At 45.7% G+C, this 16,276-nt stretch overlaps 1 protein-coding gene across 1 annotated transcript in view; it reads right to left on the bottom strand.

Annotated features, from left to right (window-relative positions):
* ADGRA3 (adhesion G protein-coupled receptor A3) overlaps window positions 1-15,678 on the bottom strand; it is a gene marked incomplete at both ends in the record, with an annotated part of 70,118 nt that extends 54,440 nt beyond the window's left edge. The window contains 3 exon segments of the mRNA XM_014590288.1: window positions 2,392-2,463; window positions 8,017-8,088; window positions 15,607-15,678.
* Window positions 15,679-16,276: the final 598 nt, after the last annotated feature.

Below are 16,276 nucleotides of genomic sequence, written 5' to 3' on the forward strand. Positions count from 1 at the left end.
TGCACTATTCACTCCTCCTCTCTCATTTGCGTTGACTTTCATGGTTACAGTGTAGTAGGTGTGGCAACGGCAAGGCACACAGCTACAATGCTCTGGAAGAGTTCAAGAGAACTTCTCTCCTAGCAAAAGCAGAGATTTATACACAGAACTAATCAATTTTACACTCCCAACCCCACCCACATCCACTTAAAAGTCATTTCCCAATTCTTAACCTAAACCTCCAAAGCCAAGGCTTGTTTAAAAATGATGAGAAGTCTGGGCAAGAACAGCACAGACTGTCTGCCAAGGTCTCATCAAGGGCCTGAGGGGGTCTTGGATTCCAGCCTCCTTGGCTGAAAAGCCCCATCAGTCTGAGGTCCAAGTTCCAAGGCAACCCGGAGAGGGCAGCTGAAGAGCTGGCTGAGGAAACAGCTAGAACAGCAATCCACTCCAGACTCACTTCTTTACGTGTCTCTCTTTTGGGTAGAAGACAATGAAAGGGAGCCCTCTGATTCCTAACGTGACAAAAGGCCTACATACCCTATTACTAATCAGATTTTTCCCCTTGCTGAACTGCGAAAACACTGTCCAGCACATCTGAAATAGAAATTGTTGTCAGCTTCACAACCAGCCGACAGTCTGGCTCACAGAGCTAGAAATCTGGGACTGCAGCAGCCCTGAGAACACTTAAATCCAGTTTCCTGATTCATAGCTCTTGATCTGTGTCAGCCCAGATTAGTGGAGAGCAGCTGGCCCCCGCACATTCCTACATATTAAGAAGCTACCTCGGTGGCTAGTTTTTCCTTTCAAATCTACTTATGGGATAAAAGCAGGCACATTTTTATATATGCCATAGACTGCTCCCTTTAAAAGGGTCACAATCATTTATTTTCACGTGGGCTACACAAGCAATGCAATCGAACCTCAACACAGGAAGCTCGGCAGTATTTTAACGACTTTGATGTTTCAACCGTTCACTAGGATAACTACCCACAGTGTTTCATGACCAATAAATTCTCACGACAGGTACGAGATCATTGGTCAATAGTAAGAGATGACCTACGTCCTAAAACTTCCAAAAAATGTAGCTTCTGAGGCAAGAAGAGAAGGAACTAGTAAAAAGAGGTGGAGGAAAGGCAGAAGCTGTTCCACCCAGCTCTTTGACCTAGAAAACATCTTGCTGATGGGTCAAATCCCTCGGCCAACGTGAGAAACTGACCTGAAACTAAAATCAACCAAAGAGTAGACTCCAGACACTTCTCTGCTACTGGAATCAGAGCTTTCTAAGAATATCAACACAACAAAAATCTCCTTCATAAAGGTTAATTTTGCCATTTCCAATGTAGACTTTAAAACTATAAATACAAAAATCTCAAAAAATAATAAAAGCGCTAAAATAAAAAATATTTGCAATCCAGCTACTAAAGAATTAAAATGCAATTAATTTAAACAATTTCAAGGAAGGAATAAAGCTATATATCAAATCTCATTTCCACTTAAAAACATAAATTAGAGGATATCTTTCTTCCCAAATTGAAGAGCACATTTCTTTTAGGGGGGGGAGAGGTTTTCGCTATAGGGCGCGAGCGCTCGCCAGAGAGACAGAGAGACATAGAGACAGAATCACCCCCTAGGGGGGATGGTCACGCCACAATCCCTTCTCCTCCATTCTCCTCTCAAGATCTTGGGCATGCACGCACACGCGCCCGGCGTGAGTTTTAAGCCACTGGGTCTGGGACGTGAACAGCGGTCGACTACGTGGGAGTCCAGCGACATAGCCATTACGCTAACTGCTGGTTCCCAAGAGCACATTTTTTCTAACCAAGAAACTGGAGTACTCTATTCCACTCTGATGAATGATCTGAGGACCCCTCCCTTACTATTAGGTGAAATTATATCACTACTTAAACCCCAATTGCTTTTCCAAAGTTAATTTGAATAAGAAAATTTCTTTAAAAAAAAAAAAGAAATGGAATTATTTAATTTTATCATTATTATTATTTTTCAATTTTTATAAGGCATGTGAGCTCACTGGAGAGACTGAGAGAGAGGGAGAGCAAAAATGAGAAAGGAAGCCACTAGATCTGGGACTCAAACCATGCTCAGCCACGAGGGGGTCCGGCACTTTAACCACCACGCCACCTGCCAGCTTAAACATTCTTAAAAAGCTCCAAGGAGAGAGAACCCAGAGTACCCGACTCTCTTCTAGAGCTTCTACCCCAAGTCCAGCAAACCATGCTGCATCTGGCTCCTGGCTGCTCACCTCCGGAACACTATTTTGTGTCACTCTGGTCCTTCAGTGGCTTCCTCATAGGGCTCAGTTCTAAGCCTGGCTGGTTTATTACAGGTAATCAACCTTATTTCCAATTGACTCAACAGGTGTTCATACTAGGAAATGGAAGACGTACTTACAGCCTGACCAGGTTTGTGAGTCCTCGAAATATGTCTGCATTGAGACATCCTATTCGGTTGTTCGTCAAGTCCCTAGGAGAAGAGGGGGAAAGTGCCTCAGTTAGTTTTCTTGGTTAACGAGGTTCTCAAAAATTCAGTAATCAAGAACAAGCCCCAGGTATCCTACGAGATCGTGCATCCCAGCATCACTGAGTCACGCTGGCACAGCCCAAGTGAGGTCAGAACAGCACCAAGAGGGAACGTGATCCTCGCTCTCAGTGACGCCACGCAGACTGAGGACTGCCCCACGCTGGCAGCATTTGCTCCTGCAGAATTACTCGATCTTTCTGTCCGCAGCATGATTCCTTAGGTGACCTGCGTGGTTACGCTGGGACAGCTGGAGAGCTAAACTCAACCTGAGCCAGCCGACAGCAGACAAAGGGCCACGTTCTTGAAACGGTGGGACATGTATTTCCTCAAGAACTTGTGAAACTTAACACTTATTACTATAAATTCATTCCTTAAAGTTGCAGGTTTGACTGCAATGAAAAAACTGAGCTAGCTTTAAGTTACAGGTTTATCCATCTCTAAGAAAACTTATTTTAACAATTTCTAGGTAATGGCCCAATTATTTTTTAGTATCAAATGTTTAATTGCCAGAGAGCACATAAGATCATGAGAGAGAACTCCCCAATTAGGGTGTACCTGTGCCACGATCCTTTCTCCTCCATCTCTCCAACCAGTAAGATTTAGGGCATGCACACACACACACACACACACACACACACACACACACGGCCAAATATTTTTTGAGTCACCAAGGCCAGGATTTGAACGACAGCCAGCCATGTGGGATCTGGATCCTTTTACTTCTGAGCTACAGTGCCAGCCCTCGAATGGCTCCCTTGTTTTTTTTTTTTCCAGTTTTTGCTAGAAAAAAGCATGCCAGAAAGAGACAGAGAGAGGGAGAGACAGTGAGAAATCATGACCCAAGGGAATGGTCACTGTGCAATTCCTTCTCCTCCACTTCTCCATCCTTCTGGAATTGGGGCACATGTGCACAGGAACCTGAGTGACTTTCAAACTGCTGGGCCCATGGCCTACGGTGCAGAGAGCCACGTGGGATCCTGTCACCTTGGGCACCAGCTCCCAGGCTGGCCCCAAATGTTACTTTGTAAATCTTTCTTTTTGGTCCTCATAAACTATGAAACATTTTCCTTTATACCTATGTCAAATTTTTTTACTTAATATTCTTTTCCATCTTTCTTATTTCGATTTACAACAAGGACAATGAATGCGATTTTATTTTCACACTTCCTCAGAGACCTGCACTGGTTTAAAAGTGAAAACTTTAGGTTGGGAGGTAACACCTGACAATTTCTGTAACTTTCTTCTGGGCCGGCAGGTCTCTCATCATGGGTCATTAGGCAGCTTAACAAACTCTGCACAAGGAAACCTTAAAAGAAAGTATCTTTATTTTTATAAGCCATTAGATTCGAAATAATGAATCACACTTTGAATTTCAATAAAAGAATTAAAGTAAGCGCTCCAAAGCAAACTTTGAAATGTGTTGTTATCGCATTCTCTTTACTGTACATCATTATTCTAACACGGGGATGTACACGGTCTTTGAATTACACACTTAGATGTGTTCTCTAGAAAAGCAATTTGTACCTCCCATTTCCAAACTAAAACTTCTGAGCTCCAAGCTGTACCTTTGGTAATGCAAGAAAATGTATCAGTCTGACTGGAAATTATTAAGGACAGAGCCTCTGGGTCAGGCACCTTCTCATTGTGTTTTTCCCTTGGATAATTCAGAAGCCACCTCGGGTAATCTGGTACGTTCAGTAACTTCACTGCTCTGTCTCCCTCTCTTTATAGCAATTTCAGATAAAAGAGTCTTAAGCAGTCGAAACTTTATCTGCGCATGCTGTTCAGTGCTCCAGCTCCTCAGAATATTAAAGCTAAATATTTAATTGCATGGGACTATTTTTTTATCCTAGCTGATTTCCCTTTTATTTCTGGGTTTTACTGTTCAAGGAAATGAGGCATCGTGTGAGCTGTTGTTTAAACATGCATTTCTGGGTTCTATTCATTATCTTGTCTCAGTTCAGAGCTGTAAGTGGTATAATTACCATTGATCCTCTCGGAAACAATTTCCTTACAGCGAGACCTACTTAAAACTATATTTAGGTATTGATAATCAGTTTGCATTTGGATCAGAAATCAGCTTGAATGTGTTGATAAAGCGAGAGAAACTGACTGGGTCTCAGTTTTACCTACTGGTTTATTTCCAGAAAGCCACTTAATCCTTCTGATGAAAATGCTCAATAAACGAGAGGCAAAGGCATAGCATACACACAAACACACACACTTACATACGCACACACACACACAAGCACACACAGATTCATGCATATACACACATACACATGCACACACATATGCATACACATACAGGCACACACACAAACACACACATACATACGCACACACAGATACATGCACACACACATACATACATATACACATATGCATACACGTGTGCGTATACACGTATACGTGCACGTACATACATGCACATACATGCGTGTGCACACACACACGGGATGCATGGCTGTGGAGGGACATGAACAAAGGACTGACTGAAGACTCCCTAAGCAGAAGGGCCCGCGTCTACAAGCAACCAGCAGACACCACTCTGCAGAGAATCCTTATATCCCTTGCGTTAACAGACAGGACTCCTTCCGCGTGCAAATTCTGTATCATACGTTCAATTACGAGTCTGTTGTTTGGAATTAAGACTGTGTTTTCTAGGGGAAAGAACATGACAAATGGCAATTACCTTTGGAGGCAAGAATACAAGAGACTACTTAATGGGCAATGCTCTTCCCATTCTCACAACGCTAAGGCAGTGCCTGGTTCCATACTGGTGATTAAAGTAAAAGCTGCTGAAGAGCGGGGTCAGCAGGGCGCAGAGTGGTGAAGGCGCTAGACTCCATGTGGCTGAACGCAGTCTGAGTTCCGGACCCAGTGGCTTGCAGCTCAGGCCAGGTGCAACTGCGTGCATGCCCAAAATCTCGAGAGAAGGAGGAGACAGGACAGCAGTGGCCGCATCCCAGAGGTGATTTCTCGCTGTCTGTGTTTCTCCAGTGGGCACATGTGCCCTAACAGCAAAAATCTCTCTCTCTAAAACAAAGCTACCGAACAGGGGTTGGCAGGTGGCATGGTGGTTAAAGTGGCTGGACTCCCTCGTGGCTGACCACAGTTCAAGTCCTGGACCAGTGGCTTGAGAATCACTCTGGGCACATGTGCATGCATGCCCAAAATCTCAAGAGGAAAATGAAGAAGGGATTAAAGCATGGCCAGCCCCTCCCCAAGGGGGAGGTGATTTTTCTCTTTTTCTCTTTGTCTCTCTGGCAAGCACATATCTGCAGGTGCCCCTGCCCCACTGCCCAAAGGCTGTTTCTGAGGTGCAGCCTATTTCTGGCAGTGGTCCATAGCCATAGCTCCACCTGGATGACTGAGTCCAGGAGTCCTGGCAGCTAATCCCTCTGCCACCACTTCATTTTTCTCTACCCAGATGTCAAGCCCATAGCCAGCTTCTGGGCTGGTGTGCCTCATTCCACCAGACGACAAAACCTTCAGGCAGTTCCTGAGTCACCCTCGTATCTCTGGAGCCTGGCTCCCCACTGCTGGAGGATGGACTCAGTGGATTTAGCTAAGCTAAACTGAGGCTGGTCTCTGCCATACCACTGTGAGGGCACTGAATTCCTGGCTGGTCCTTCTTTTACTAAGTTCTACACCTAGCTTGACCCAGGGCAACCGATGCAAGCCAATGCCAGCTCTCCCCCTCTCCTGCTCTTTATCCAGAATTCCATCTCCGTCAACAGCACTCGCCCGCCCCAGGCTAGCCTGTCTGACTTGCTCCATTAAAAAGTTTTCTCTGGGAAACAATGAAGTGCAGAATGAGGAGGAAAGAAGACTGACGGTAGTGAGATCTCTAGACATGGCTGGGCTGCTTCTGAGTACAAAGACTCACAAACTCAACAAACTAGTCCTCACGCCCGAGAGACAGTACAATCAAATTCCTTACTGCAGACGCTGACCAAAATGTTCAACGGTTGTACAAGACAGAGAGAGAATCCTGAAATTCTTACTATTGCTCATTTCACAGAATCCTGACCCCGACTGCCTGAGGGAGGAAGACGGGAGGAGCTACAAAGGATGACTTTCAGATGAAAGATGACTTCACTGGTAAAAGTAATAATTTTTTCAAAAAACTGCAAAAATATCATAGCTGAGTCTTACAAGTGCATCTGACAATAAAAACAAACAGGTTTCCAGTGATGGAATAATAAATACGAATGTCAAGAATATCAGAAAGAAAAGTCAGTGTCAACACTTTGGTCACGGCACGGCAAACTGACATCTCCGTTGGCTTTTTTATATAAATACTGCAGAGAAAACAAACAAACGGAAGCGTAAAAAGCATGCAGGCACTTGGAGGGAAAAAAGAGAAAATGAAAGAAACAAGTAAGACCCTGACAAGTACAAGGCAGGGACCTGGCAGAAGGTGGCTGTAAGAACGGCAGCACGGCCCCAGTTCCTCTCGTCAAGACCTAACTCATCCCTGAGTCCCTGCCATGTGTACGGAGGTGTGCACGTCCATAAACCCCGCTCAGTAACAGGAACTTAAAGGGGTCCCCACCATGAACTTAAAAGGGCAAAAGGAAAATTACTTTCCACCCAACGCTATTTCCACCGCCCTCTTTCTAGTCTTTAAGCTCTTCCAGAGAAGTCAGAGTGCGGGAAATGGCCCAGCAGCCAATACAGATCTTCAGAAAGATATTAAAATAAAGGATGACGAATCAGTCCTCACTTCTTAGTGTGGGTGTGTTCACACAGCGGGTGTGAAAAGGGTGCCAGCAGGGGCCAGCAGGTATCACAGTGGTGACAGCACTGGACTCCCACATGGTTCGAGTCCCAGACCTGGCGGCTTAAATATCACGCTGGGCACGGATGCATGCGTGTCCAAAACCCTAGAAGGAGCATGAAGGACAAAGGGTTTGTACCGTGGCCATCCCTCACCTGGGGAGGGCTGATTTCTCACTTTCTTTCACCCTCTTTGTTTCTCTCTAGAGAGCACATGTGCCCTAGGGCAAAAAATCTTAAAATAAAAAAAGAACAGAAAAGAAGAGAGTGCAGTTAGGGGCAGGAGAGCTGGTTAGCTCCAGAAACAATAAAAACCCGTCTGTAGGTCTTGAAATAGATATAAATAGATAAAATGTACATGAAAATGGCAAGACTTCTAATCGTTAATAGAAAGGTACCTCAATTTATTTACAACAGACATGGTTGGAGTGGATTCCTAACTAAAAGTACACAAATTCTGTTAGCTGCCAAAGCAGACATGGTAGTGGTCTGATTAGCATACGAGGGACCCAACAGGTGAGAAAGCTGTGCAAATTAACCGCTTTCTAAACTACTTGTATTAAGTATTCTCTCCGGTTTCCTCCTACCCGGCACTTGGCCAGGTGAACCTCTACAAAGGACCCCGTCTCTGTTTTTTTTAGTCATGGTAAAGTCAAAGCTATTTACAGGAGGCACAGTTGAAACGCACAAGCAAGCAGTTCAAACACTTACAATCGTTTTAGTGAAGACAGTCCCCAAAAGGCACCAGGGTCTATACTACTAATAAGATTGTTTCGGAGGTCCCTGTTAAAAACAAAGGAAAAGTTATTCACATATCAACAATGTAACACACACCTAGGCACTACACTAACCCGCTCCATGGAAAACCACCACGCTACCCATGGGAAAACGAAGCGAAGGGTTGACCCCAGCAGGGAGTGACAGAGCCAGAATTCACATGACAAATGTGGCTCCAGAGTCGTCAGTTTTGGGCAACCTAAGGAAAAAGGTGATCATAAAAGGTACGCCTGCCCTCTGTGTATTAGTCAGAGTTGTCCTGAACTGCCACCTTGTCCATCATTTCATTTCCACTGCTCTTCTTTACTGTGCTATACTTGGGTTATCAAAATAAGTAAGTGACCAGATTTGTGACATGCATCATGAACCTCAAGTTTCTAAGCTGTCTTCAAAAACGCAGACTCTGGAGCCCGCGCAGTAGCCCGGCGGTGAAGCATGTGCAGAGAAAGCAGGTTCACACTGTCCATGGTGACTCGCCAAGCTTCCCACGGCCCTGCCTTGTCCAACTCTACCACAACTCTCACGTCCGCCTCTGTCCCGGCACCCACCCTTAACACGTACTGGTTCCTCTTTCTCTGGCACTGTCACACTTCTGAGATATTGCTAAGTCACTTTCTCTGCACACGGGTTTCTCTGTCCTTAACACACATCGCCGGCTCTCCACCATCTCCTCACCCCACCCCTCTTCTCTCGCTTGGCTAACTCCTCCTCATTCCTTCGGCCTGGGTGAAGCTCCGCTTTAGTCCAGAAGAATCCCCTGGACGACAGCGCACCATGGCTCTCATCACACAAGGTTCTGATGGCTTCCCCTAATGTCGCCATGAGATCAGCTGTGCCCAGTGAGAGGGGATGCTCAGTACCCAGCAGGGGGATGGGTGGACTCTCAGATGAAAAAAATAAACCAAGGCTGGGAGACGGGAGCAGACGAGTAGCCCGGGCTGTGAAAGCATCCTTAGTACGTTACGGCCAGCACAGAACCGTCAGGGTCTTCACGACGGCAAAGGACGCAGAGTGCCACATCCCCTTTATAACACTTTCTGTTTCCCGTAAAGGAGGCAGGGCATGAGGTCCGTGACCGTCCGGCCAGTGATTCAGCGAACACGCAGGTGGAGACTGCCCCAGTACAGAGGAGATGAGGGTCCTCTGTTATAATTACTCAACCGCTGACGGGGTCAGTAAATCGGGGATGCGAGATCCGTGGCACTGTCCTTTCAATTCTCTCGATGTCCGAAAATGTTCCTAACAAAATTTATTTTGGTCCCCGACTTTTGAAGCCCCGGGGAGTACCATTCATTGTCAGGCTCAACTTCCTGCCTCCTAGCTCACTCGCCAACTCCTCCAGCCGACCCCAATCCTACCCCTCAGAGATAAGATGATTTTGTGAGAAAATTCAATCCATATAGTTTTTTAACTTGTTTTGCATAAGCCACAAAGCTGTCTGCGAATAGAAATATATAATGTCAGTTCCATTTCTTTAACACATAAGTTTCCCTTTTCTGATTTTAAATAGCATCTACAACAGGAAATGATTTAGCTAAAGCAGTACATAAATTTGCGGTCAATGATGAACTGCATGTGTTTCTACGAAAATACCTCTCATGAATAACTGAGTACTGTAATATGATTTAAACATACAGTTTTCCTTTAATAATAAAAATCTCTTGACATATTATAGAATACTTAATTATAGCCATATTAATCCTACACTACCGAAAGATATTTATAGCCAGAGTTTCTCATTTAACATCCCCCTTCTCCCCTACCACCCACGGCTTCCCTAGTAAACATAAGTCTACCTCTAGCAGCTAAATCGGAGTATGTTAGATCGCTAAAACATACAGAAAAAGTGCAAAAATTGCTCAAACAAACATGAAGGAATATGTTAACAGTTTGGGAAAGAGAATGAACTCCCTTAGCAAAGAAAATGAAGTGCATCAGATAAGATGCCTTTAACTCCAAGTCCCAGAACCTTCTAGTCCCAACAGCTTCACCAACCGAGAGAGGGTTCTCTGACACTACAGGAAATAAAGAAGTAGGGCAGCTTTGGGGGTGGGGGTTCCATCTCTCTCTCTCTCTGACCCTCAGGCTGAGAAACCAGAAGTTACCCCACATCACCTCCAAGCACAAAGTCATGAGCGTCTAACAGAGGCTCTTCTCTTAGCTCGGTAGGAGGTAGGACATCTTTCCCCAGAGTTGAAAGCAAGTCCTCCTCTCTCACGGGCTAGGACACTCTCAATCGCTGGACAGATGCTGAATGACCACTGCAAGGGGTGGAACTGGCAGCGGAGGGTCAAACGCACTGTCCAGCAGGGAGCTCTCCTGCCAGCACTGTATCTACGGGAGAAGCATCTGACCTATGGCAACTCCGTAACACAACGCTGACTGAGGATGCCTGGAGAGGAAGAGAGGGAGACTGGGGAGGAAGGAAGGACACAGGCAGGCACTGAACGAATGGATGCAAATGCTGCAAGTCTCAGTGCTGAAAGCAGTCTAAGTAAGACTGTGAAGGTGCTGGATTCCCACATGGCTGACCACAGTCTGAGTCCCGGATCCAGTGGCTTGAAAATCACACTGGGCAAGTGTGCGTGCATGCCCAAAATCCCGAGAGGAGAATGGAGGAGAAGGAACTGCCGTGTGGGCATCCCTCTGTGTATGTGTATATGGCCACGCCCACCCCCGTGTGTGTGTGTTGTGTGTGTGTGTGTGTGTGCGCGCGCGTGCATGTGCGTGTGTCGGGGGGGGTGTTTCCCACTTTCCATCTCATTGTACCTTGCTGCTGTCTCTCCCAGTGAGTATATACCCTTAAAAAACAAAAACAGGATAAAGAATGACAGCACAGGCCCAGTCTTGGTGGCCCAGGTAAAGGGGTGCCACGGCAGGTCAGTAGAGCCCTGGAGGCAGCCTCGGTTCAGAGGCCAGTTACTCTAAACCCAGTGGGCAAACCCGCACTGGCTGGAGGCTGGGGGGGATCATGGCATGGTGACGCCGTGTTAGGAGTCTGTTTCTCTCATAAAAGAAATAAGAAAAGATTTCAAAACAAATGCCCAACACGCTCTCGAGAACTCTCTGTTGAGTAAGTGAGTCCTTACCTTACTTATCTGATCGGCAAGACCCGTGCTGAACCCACGCCCACCTACGCTTTCCACCCCACGCTTGCTGCTAGGCAGTTTCAGCACCGGCCACAGCTCTGAGTCTTGAACTGTCATCTGTTTCTCTATCCCCAGCTTACCGCCCCTGTGAGTTCCAGGCAGCTTCAGCCGTCTAACTCACCATCTACCGTTGCACGGCTCACAGCCCTTTGTAGATCCACCTTGCCAAGTTCAATGCAGGACTCACCATCTACCGTTGCATGTCTCACAGCTGTTTGTAGATCCACCTTGCCAAGTTCAATGCAGCACAGGAGACCCCGTGACCCAAACTCCAGCACCCTCCCAGGTGGTCCTGATGCACCCACAGTTCGAAAACCCCTGGTAGGCTGGGCGTTTCCTCTCAATAGGGTATAAGCTTAAAGACCTTCGACCTGACACGGCTCCCTCCTTTCACTGTATCCAAAACACTCTCCCTCTTCTGGGTCTTCCCTTACATCTCGCCCCATCCCACTACACTCGCGTGCACACACACCCTCGGTGCCGGCACTCCCACACTTCAGATCCTGCTGGTTGTGTCCTTTGCACATGACACATACACGATCAGGCGCTCTGCATGTCTTGCTGTGTTTACTCTGTGTTCCTGCCCCCTTGGAACAAGAGGTCCAGGATGAGATCTGCTGGATTCACAAATGAATCCCAAGCCTAGGGCAGGTGCTCTCATCTACACCGGAAAGACTTCCTAACACCTGAGGCGATATGCATACTGAGCCTTGATATTAAGCCCGTTACCTCTTTATGGTTTAATGAATATGATACAATAAACCCGTATCAGTGATCCACTGCATAGACTTTTAAAAGAAAGCAAATTAATCTTCAAAAAGGTAAACCAAACTAGAAACCTCACTTTCATGATCCCATAGGATTTACTTATTTTTCCCCAATAATAAAAACCTCAAACCCAAGCCCCTAAATAAGTAGAAACTCAATTGAAATGTTCCTATGACAATAAAAGCCCAGAGAGTACTACCTTCCCCTAAGGGAGAGATCAAAAACAAATAATAGAAAACAAGAAACTCCCAAATAAAAACCAAACAGAAGAACAAATTGGCAAGCCCCCAAAAAAGCATCTATTTTAAAGAGAGTTTGTAGACGTGTGTAGACCTGGGGCATGGTTTTCCTCTGTGAAACACTTAAGATATCAGAGAGAGGTAGAGAGAGAGGCAGAGAAAGAGAGAGGACCCTCTCACAAAATTCATTCTTCAACATGAAAGAACTTCCAGAGATGGCTTAGGCTCCAGATTCCCTCGATCTGTGAGGCACGCTTGCTAGTTCAACCTGGCCAGCAGTGAATATTCTACCCTGTTCTCCTCACCCTGCCTGCTAAATGCCACCCCTCATTCTGCATGGGTTGGCTCCAGTAATTCTAAGGCCACCAGTTTGAAGGTTTGACCCTGGTCTGGGTAATTTGTTATTCTACCAACTGTCTATTACACCATATTCTACTGTGCCACATTCCCAAGTCCTTTGGTGAATTAGTCCTCATTCTCAGGGGTCCCTGATGAGCCAAATCTAGATTGCGAACCATGCATCTGGTTAGCTGCAACTCTTAGGTGGAATTCCGCAGACAAGGACATAATTGCTAGAGGCCTCAAGTGGGAGGCCACCCCAGAGTGCACCAGGAGGAAAGTGGGGAAGGAAAGCCAATCGAAGGAGCCACTGCTGACAAGGGCCCCACGGTGGACAACTGAGACTGGGCCCCCTGGGAGCTCTGCAGGGCAGCAGAGAACACACCGAAGGTGGCCCCACCTGCCCAGGAAGGTAGCTGGGTAGTTGGCCACCATCTGATACCAGCTGCTGGTTGAGGGATGCTGGGGCGGGGATAGTGATGAAGAGCCTTCTGCGCCAGTACTAGAGCCAAGAAAGTTCTTGGGCTTCTGCTCAGAAGAGACACACAGGATGAGTGTTACAGGAGTAAAATGTGTTCCTCTGGAGGGGTAAGAAGCCCACCTGGGCGGAGCACCACAGAAGAGGCCAGCTCCGAGTGGGGCTTCTTCTCCAACTCTGCCTCGCTCTCCTTCCCCCCAGGGCCAGAAAAGTACAAATGCGGTCAGATCATCCCGTTCCCTTCTTCCCAAGGGCTGCTCTCCCACAAACGGAGAGTGGGAGTCCCACCTGGGCGTGCATGACCTCCCTCACACTGTGGCACTGAGGCCAAGACGCAGGTCTAGACTCAGAAGAGAAAGTAGAGAACGCTGAGCCTGATGGGAGGTCTGCGTGGAAACAGACGTCCTCAAGAAGAGGCCCAAGGCTCGCAGTCGGCACGGAGGTTTAGGTGGAAGCATCTCCTAATAAAACAGTCATTCAACATCGCCACAAAAGAAAGAAAAGGTATTCTGGGAGTCAGATACTAAACAGGCCCCAGGCTAAAAATAATCCCGGCACCTCGGTACCACCAAACATGGCAGCCTCATTTGTCTCTGCCATGTACGGGGACTGATGATCAACAAATGGCTGAAAAGAAGTTCCAAGACAGAGGAGACTAAAAAATGAGTGTAAAACGTGGCAATTCACGCCACACCAGAGCACACCAGCTCCGCTGCCCACGCGACCTACCACATCCATCCAGGTGCCAAAAATAAACACAACAGACACTATTTATAATCTCGGAGCGCCTGTCATCGTCCTCCTGGAAAGGTAGACCGCAATGACTCCTTCGGTTATCAACTGAACACCCACCAACGACCTGACTATGCTCTATGTGCTAAGGGTATTTGTCAACCACAGTAACTTTTCTGCAGAAGGAAGAGAAACCCTGATGAGAACTGACTACCTCATACAACTTCGACAGTCCAGAGGCAGTCACGCTTCGGCAAGGTCATCCCAGCCTTCCTCCTTGTCCCCATGATAGTCCCTCTCCACCCTCAGAGGGTCGAATCAGGATGATTTCCGGACCAGAGCAAAAACGACCTTTTCTCCTGACAGGAAGGAGTTCACTCCTTTCCCCAAAGCTCCAGCGACATCTCAACTCAATCAAACTGGGTCAAACACCCATCCCTGAGCCAGCACCAGGGAATAAGGACGAAGGACTGTCATTAGCCTGGTCAGGCTGGAGCTGAGGGTGCACCCAGCACCCTCTCAACACGCTGCCTCCATGGAGCACGAGAGAATGCCCAAGTCAACCGAGCAAACAACAAAAAAGCAACCTGAGACTCGAGTCCCTCCATGCCAAGATTGCTTTTCAGTATTTACATGTGTTTCTGCATGTATGTGTGTGTAAATATGAATGTACACGTGGTATAAACATGTTTGGCTCTAAGTACATACACAGTTATATATAAAACGTCACTTACAAGTCACCTGAACTAAGTGAAAAGAACAAAGACATGTAAAAATGGAGGTGATACACACTAAATAGTTTATCAGTTGCCTGAATAAGGAGGACCTCCCTGAGGGCGACTGCAGGAGGAGCCCCTGGGTGACAGAGGTGGGAAAGGGGGCACAGAGAGGCAGGGACAGGGAAGTGGAGCAGAAAGAAGGAAGGAAACGGGGCTCACTGCTCCTCAGAAACAGAGAGGATCGCTGTGTGCTCCCTCAGGCAGTGTGAAATTCTATCCTCCCTTAATGAGTAAGCGGGGAACGTGAACACGGTTCCTTAACGGCATTCAGGATACATGCAAATTACACACCCACTGTCTAAAATTCACCAAGGCTGAACGCGGGTGCTACGGGTAACACAGCAGAGCATAAGCAAAAGCAAACCTAATTGCTAAGCTAGAAAGAATTAGAAATTCAAAGGCATCTGCATACCGAAGTTTACCTAAAAGATTTTCCCTTTTGACCCATTTTTCTTTTTTTAATTCCATTCTACTCTCTTAGGAGGAATATGCATTTCATAATACAGAATTCCAAAACAGCATCTGTGCATTCAGCCAGTGGTCAGGAAACTATGGGGAGTCCTATAAAGTTCATGAAAATGTGTCTTATGAAAAAACTCTGCCTAGATTTCAATTTTTTACCCCACCAAAATAAACGTGAACTAATAACTCTTTATAGTCCCTTCACATGGGCCACAGCCTGTTTTATAAATACAGCTTTATTGGAAGACAGCCACACTGATTAATGTGTTTATTACTCTCGAATACTGTCGTATGCATGACTCTCACGTTACTGACTTGGTATCTCTGGCTCTCTTGGAATTCAGAGACAGGGCTGTGTCACTGTGACAGAGGCCACAGGGTCCACAAAACATAAACTACCTACTCTCTTAAATTCTTACAGAATGTAAGTCTTCACTTGCGTCTGAAAATTCGATTCTTGACTTTTTTTATAGTAAAACATTGGAAAACCTCATTTCTTTGGAATAGTTGGGAGTTTAGTAATCTAATGAAAATGCATGAAATAAAACAATAAGAGATGATAATGAAAGAATACTCACAATCTTTCAAGAAGACTTAAGCCAGAAAAGGAGCCATTCTTCAGCTCAGATATTTTATTGTTACTCAGAATCCTAAAAATGACAAGAAAAAATAGATAAGTTGCCTAAGATACACCATCGACAGCAAAGTAATTTAGCTTGTTATGTATAAACCTGTAAGGAACACTAAAAAAAAAAAAATTATTACACAATTTTTGAGAAGGCCAACAAAAAAGGAACATCTTCCCCTTCAAGAAACTACCTAAAATAGGTCGGTCATATATCTCATCAAATCTTAAATCGTTCTTGTCACACTAAACCAACTTTAAAATAAGGGGGAAAAAGTCAACACATTGGAGCTGAAATTCAGCATCAGTGTAAAGAATATCATGAACATATAATGAGTCAACTCCGTAAGCTGGATACTTACTTTAAAATAGGAAACTTAACAGAAAATACACAATGTGACCTACAAAATATTGACCTTTCAAAGAAAGAAAATTTCCTCTACACCTCATTTCAGTAATTCTGAATATCATCTGTAATTTAACAATGTACAAACATACTATGTGTGTGAAAATTCGCTTTCCACTTACGCTGACAGACACAGGTAGTGGCAACCCAATATTATACTATATCCTGCAGTTTAGGATAATGTTCATTATTAAGAAATTAGGTGCAAAGGAAAGCT

Source organism: Tupaia chinensis, unplaced genomic scaffold (genome assembly GCF_000334495.1).
Source record: "Tupaia chinensis unplaced genomic scaffold, TupChi_1.0 Scaffold000426_1, whole genome shotgun sequence".
NCBI lineage: Eukaryota > Metazoa > Chordata > Mammalia > Scandentia > Tupaiidae > Tupaia > Tupaia belangeri.